The sequence below is a fragment of the Phragmites australis genome, chromosome 16 (assembly GCF_958298935.1).
Source record: "Phragmites australis chromosome 16, lpPhrAust1.1, whole genome shotgun sequence".
Taxonomy (NCBI): domain Eukaryota; kingdom Viridiplantae; phylum Streptophyta; class Magnoliopsida; order Poales; family Poaceae; genus Phragmites; species Phragmites australis.
Genome location: NC_084936.1, coordinates 14,972,789 through 14,978,788, shown reverse-complemented (window position 1 = coordinate 14,978,788; position 6,000 = coordinate 14,972,789).

Below are 6,000 nucleotides of genomic sequence, written 5' to 3'. Positions count from 1 at the left end.
GGAACACCACGAATGTATTGATAGTAAAAATATGGACTGAGCTAGGGGGATTATCACAGGAAGACTTTGTGATTATGCTCCTCCGTGATGTGTTGAGCGGTCTCTTTCCGACCTCCTTTTTCTAGGTGACCACGACCCCCTATTTATAAGGTAGTACGTAGCTTAGTGTACAAGTTATCACGATGCATAAATATCTAGGACATAGCTGAATTACTAGGCCTTATCCTGGATAACCACCTTTTACCCTACATAGAAGATAAATATCTACTGCGGTAACTATTTTGGTGCCTATCCCCTGAGGGGTGCGCCGGTTGCCAATTACGGCCTGGCGTCGCTCTACCGAGGGTGTCAGGATAAGCACCACTTGCACCGACAGAGGGGGTGTCCTTTCTTTCCTGATATTATCTCCGGAGGCCAGTCGCGCCTTTAGGCTTTGGAAGGCCGCCTGGGCACCGGAGGGGCAGCCCGAAGGGGTTCGCAGCCTCTGGGGATAGGGCCTCCTGCTGAGTCAGGAGGCTGAAGGCTCTGGAGGGACCTTTGATAGCGATCGTCAACCATTATTCTCAGGTTGGTCTATTTTCCCCCAAAACTGGTCAAGTAGAAACTTCAGTGGTTCACACCCAACCGGAAGGAAGCCATCAAAGAGCAAATCGAAAGGCTCACCAAAGTATGATTCATCCAAGAGGTAGATTATCTCAAGTGGCTCACCAACCACGTCATGGTCAAAAAATCAAATGACAAGTGGCGAATGTGCGTTCACTTCATCGATCTTAGTAAAGTCTGCCCTAAGGATGCTTTCCCTCTGCCACAAATAGATCAGATAGTCGACTCCACCTTTAGATGTGACTATCTAAGCCTTCAAGATGCCTATTCTGGTTATTACGAGATTAGCAAGCATCTAGAAGATGAGGAGAAAACCTCCTTTATTACTCTATTCGGAGTCTATTGCTATGTCAAGATGCCCTTCAGGATAAACAATGCTGATGCCACATACCAAGGAGGAGATGTCGATATCATCTACCATAGAGCCAGATTCATAGGGAGATGGCGATGGTGTTAGAGGAGAATATTTTGGGGAAGACGGAGAGTACTCCAGCGAAGATGGAGAATACTTTGGCGAAGGTGGAGGCTCCATGGCTGAATGTTGGTTTCGTGTAGCAAAGCCTCATCGCTCGGGGGCTTTTAAAGGCTACCGGGTCAAGGAGACTCTCTCCGTCTTCGGGTGTTAAATGCCGGATGCAGCTTCATAATGGTTCATAGGCAACCAAGCGCCAGACGACCATCAATATCGCGTCTTTTTGGCTGACCTACATGGACAAAGAGGCGGCTTCTCGATTTTACACTCCCTTACCTGCCATTTTTTCAAAGCGGGTGGGGTAGTTGAGGGGACGGGACATTGCTTCACTGTACTTGTGTAGTTCTTTTTGACAGAGAATCTCTTCACCACCACATAAAATCTCTGCTGCGATGGTCCAACTTTTGAACCTGGCCATCAACAAATCCTATCTACCCGTCCTTTCACAAGAATGGGATGATATTTTTTGGGAAAATCAGAAATCCTGCTCGGATGAAATACATTATTGATGACTCGCTTGAGAATTCGGAGGAATTCAGAACCCCAAATAGATGATCTGAGGACCCTGAGAACCAAGTTGGACGCATCATCCTAATCGGGGACCCGAATTCTACTCGATGATGCGGTCAGTTAAAATGCTTATTTTTGCTGACCAAGTGTTTAACCCATCGAAGCCTCATTTCACGTATTGGTGGGTGGCTTGACGATGACTAGTGGGTAACTACCATATCCGGATACCCTAGAGTTTCCTATTATTCTCATGGTATATCTCTATCTCTAGGAAGGGGATCTCTAGATGAACGGAAAGTACCTGTACGCACCCAAGATATCTCGTAACAGGAAAGTTTATCTCCAAGAACCGTAAGAAAGACTCCATAGGGCGTACAACGCCCCCTATATATATGTAGCCTGGGGGCCCTAGGAGGACAAGTCATTACAAGTCATTAGAAGCTATTACATGTCTGCGGAAGCTCTGCATCCACCAAGCCTTTCGCAGCTAGTTCTTCTTCGACTACACGCGAGGAAGCCGTTTGACTAGGTTAGATCTATCTAGGCTAGCCACGCACCCCTTGTAACAGTCTTAGGGATCAATACATGACAAATAGGACATAAAGTTATTATCCTAAGGAAGGCCTAAACTTGTATAAAAACCACTCTCTGTGTTTCTTTAATTTGTATACTCAAAGTATCCATCTTTTCTACAAGTTCGTAAGATCGGTGGATCACCAATCATCGACAATATGTATGGATCTAAGCCTAAGAACTAAGTGGATTTTGGTGTGTCTAAGGCTTAAAGATCTAGTCGACTAGGGATTGCTTCTGCCATGGATCTTCGATAGTTGTTGGTCTTCTACTCGACTAGTCTCGAGGGTTTCACGACTTCAAAGATATGAAGGTGCAGCTTGTTTGTGCTTAGATTGAATTGGGAGTGTTTGATCTGATGCCTGGACGTACCCCCTCTCCCTGCCTTATATACTCATGGGAACGCAGGGAGTAATCCTACTCGGATTGTTAAGCTCTTGTATATCTAAAAATCCTTCTCAAATAGGGGATAGCTTCTGTATCCGAGATGAGTAGCTTCCAAGTGTATTGTTTTCACATCTTACTCTGTGGTGGCCACGACTAGCTCTGTATCGAGTAAGATGTATTCAATCCTTATATACCTTTTATAGATTATAGATATACATAATACATGGAATATATAATACTAATTATATATCCCTGTCAGCCGGTGAGATGGAATATTAGGATCTTTGAAATTTTAAACACATTTTCTCCCAAACCTGGAGTCTATTTCAAAAACTGTTTGGACTGTGGTGTCGTTCATAATTACTTCAATAATACAAGATCTAATATGCATATATTTTGAATTTTTTTAAAAGTCAACAATTCGGGTGTACTTTTTCAACAATTTAAATACATTGCTTCAACAAATTATCAACAAAATTTTGAACATGTTACAAAAAAAAATATTGAAATAGATCTTAAAAATTGTTGAAGATGATTTTTGACATGGTCTCATAGAATGTTGAATATGACTTTTAAAAATATTGAAATATGTCTTACAAATTGTTGAATATGTCTTTTAAAATTGTTAAAATAAAGTTTCACAGGTTGTTGAATTTGATCTTTTAAATTGTTGTGTGCATGTGAAAGACTAAACCTTACAAACATAAATCATAGAGATTAAACTATACTATAGTACTTAAAATAAAAAATCAAAAAGAAAAAGGAAATATAGCTTTGTGGGCCACTCATGGGCTGACCGGCCTGGTGATTAAGCTCGGTCAGCCGATGCATAGGGTCCCTCAATTGTAAGTGGGGTTGTAATTCTTTTGCTCGTTAACTCTCAAACTTTGGAGTGTCTTTGGTGGCGTCGAGGGTGCGTGGGTGCGTTTGTGCGTATTTCGACCATGTTCCAGAGTTTATGTCAAAGGGGGTACATTTGAACCGGGTCCATCATTTGTCAGATGTTTGTTTTTACCGTTAAATTTCAGTCACTTTCCACGTCCATTGGATCTATGTCAAACAACCCGGATTCTCTTCTTACATCCGTACATAAATGGACAATGTTTGGCAATCTCCCGTCTCTAAGTACTGGTTTGAGAGTGTTTCCTGAGCTGAAGGCAACATAAGAAACTAATAGAACTCCCCTGCTTATCATCTTTCGTGTTTTGCCATTAAGTTTGCTGTTCGTTGTACCTTTTTTATTGCCACTGTCGTTAATTTCCATCGGTAATATGCCTGTTAAAAGCTTGAAAACACCGTTATGTTCTTGCCGTAATTGGCTGCTTTCGCCTGGGACTGGGTCGTCGGTGGACGCTGACGGCTATCGGCCACTATGCAGTGGAGGTAGCGCGGAGGCTGTTCCGACCGCAAATATGGCTGTGGAGCTAAGCAAGCACGCAGAGGCAGCGCGGAGGGCACCGGCGACTACGGTTCTGGCAGGGTTCAATTTATCGATGGTAATCGGTCAAAATTCGTGGTTACGGATCTTACTGTTTCAATCCGGTTTTAGAAACCGAACGGTAACCAAATTTGAATTTAAAAAATTCAAAAATTCAAAAACATTAAAAAAATCTAAAAAAAACTATACACAATTTAAGATCGTATGTGAAAAAAATTTCAAAAATAATATCGTTTGCATTATATTATATAGGGATGAAGTTTTAAAAAATTAAAAAAAATTAAAGCGTGTGGCTCAGTTATTAACTCATGTTAAGGAAAGACTTAATATGTAAACACATATTTTTCTTGTGCAGGGCGTATCTTAAGAGGATCTTTAAAATTGATTTCACTTTATTTAGAGTTTTATTAATTTCTCTATAATTTTTATAAAGTTCACAAGTATAAAGTGAGTAAGTTAAGAAATAATACTGTAATTAACTTTTTTATGTCTACTATTATTTTTTCTATATAAATCATAGTATAAATAACTAATAAAAGTGGTTTCGCTAATTTTAGAGGTGTGATGGATCAGTTATGAATTAATCTAGTTGCAACATATTTACACAATCCTGCATGTTACAATAACTAATTCATGAGTTCATGTATTTTTAAAAGATATAGGATCATGTAAGAAGACTAACAAAATTAGTTTCATGATTTTTGGATTACCAAAGAGTATAAATACTTTTATCATTTAACTTGGTTTAACAAATACATTTTCTCACGTAACATTTTCAACTTTTTATGAGTATAAATATTTTTATCATGTAGAACATGTTACAAGGAAATCAACAAAATTTGTTTCATTTGATTTGAAGCTCAGATGAATTAGTTATTGATTTTACAAGATTGAGTCAATTTTTGGGTTTTTTTGTTGAACTTCACTGAAAATCGAGAAAACCGCTCGATAAATCGAGAAAACTGAGCGGTTACCGACAATATAGAAAATTCGATAAAACCGCTCGATAAATCAAGAAAATTGCTCGGTAACCGGTCCGATTCGACCAGTTACCGAGAGATGATTCTAACAAATTTTTGACCAAATTTCAAATGTTAGCAAATAAATTTTGTTTGAATTTTAGCCGAATTTTGAGCGGTTATCGCGATAATCGAAAAATTTCGATAACAGCCCGAGCTCGGTAATCGACAGTCAGTCGATAAGTTAAACCTTGGTTTTGGCTGGCGACACGACTAACGCGAGGTACGCGGTGCTAGTGGCAAGTACGAGTGGACAGGGGCACATGCCTCCAACATGAGACCCGATGCACAGAACGGAGGAAGGAAGGATCTGTTTGATAGAATTTTTTTGACTTAAATTTTTTATAAATAATATTTTTTTAAAAAAAGTGATTCTGTAGCTGATAGTAATTCTTAAGATAAATTCTAAAATAAGTGATTTTGAATAAATTATAAAAACTAGGTTTTTTAGCCGTCGGTATCTAATTTATTTCGTAGAATCACCTTTAAAAATTAAAAACTGCAAACTGTCGTTTAAAAAGCCAAACACATACGTCTCCGCATCATCCAGCAGAGGCCGCGCTCTTATGCCCTCAGCGGGGCTAAAGGTGGTCCGTGGCGCGGGGTTGCCATACGCCGGCGAGAATCCCACGCTCCGGATCGGCATGATCTCCTGTAAGTGGAGCTAGTGCAGACTCCATTGTGGGAGAGGAGCCGCGATTTGAGCGGATTTGGCGAGATTGGTCCGAGACATGACAACGGTGAAGGAGGTGTCATGCAGTGATGGCCGGGTGCCTTTATTCGGTTCAAAAGAAAAGAATATTATCTTGCGACCATAGACGGTGAGCTTGCGGCCATGGAGGTCCTTGTTGATCTCCGGCGCCTTCTCGACCTGCTGGCGGCGTACGGGAGGGCATTTTGGTCCGATTTCGAGAGCCAAGGCCGGTCAACGGAGCTTGACCCAACGGAAACTAGACAGCAATGGCACGTCGAATAGAGAATTCGAGATACGGATGGTA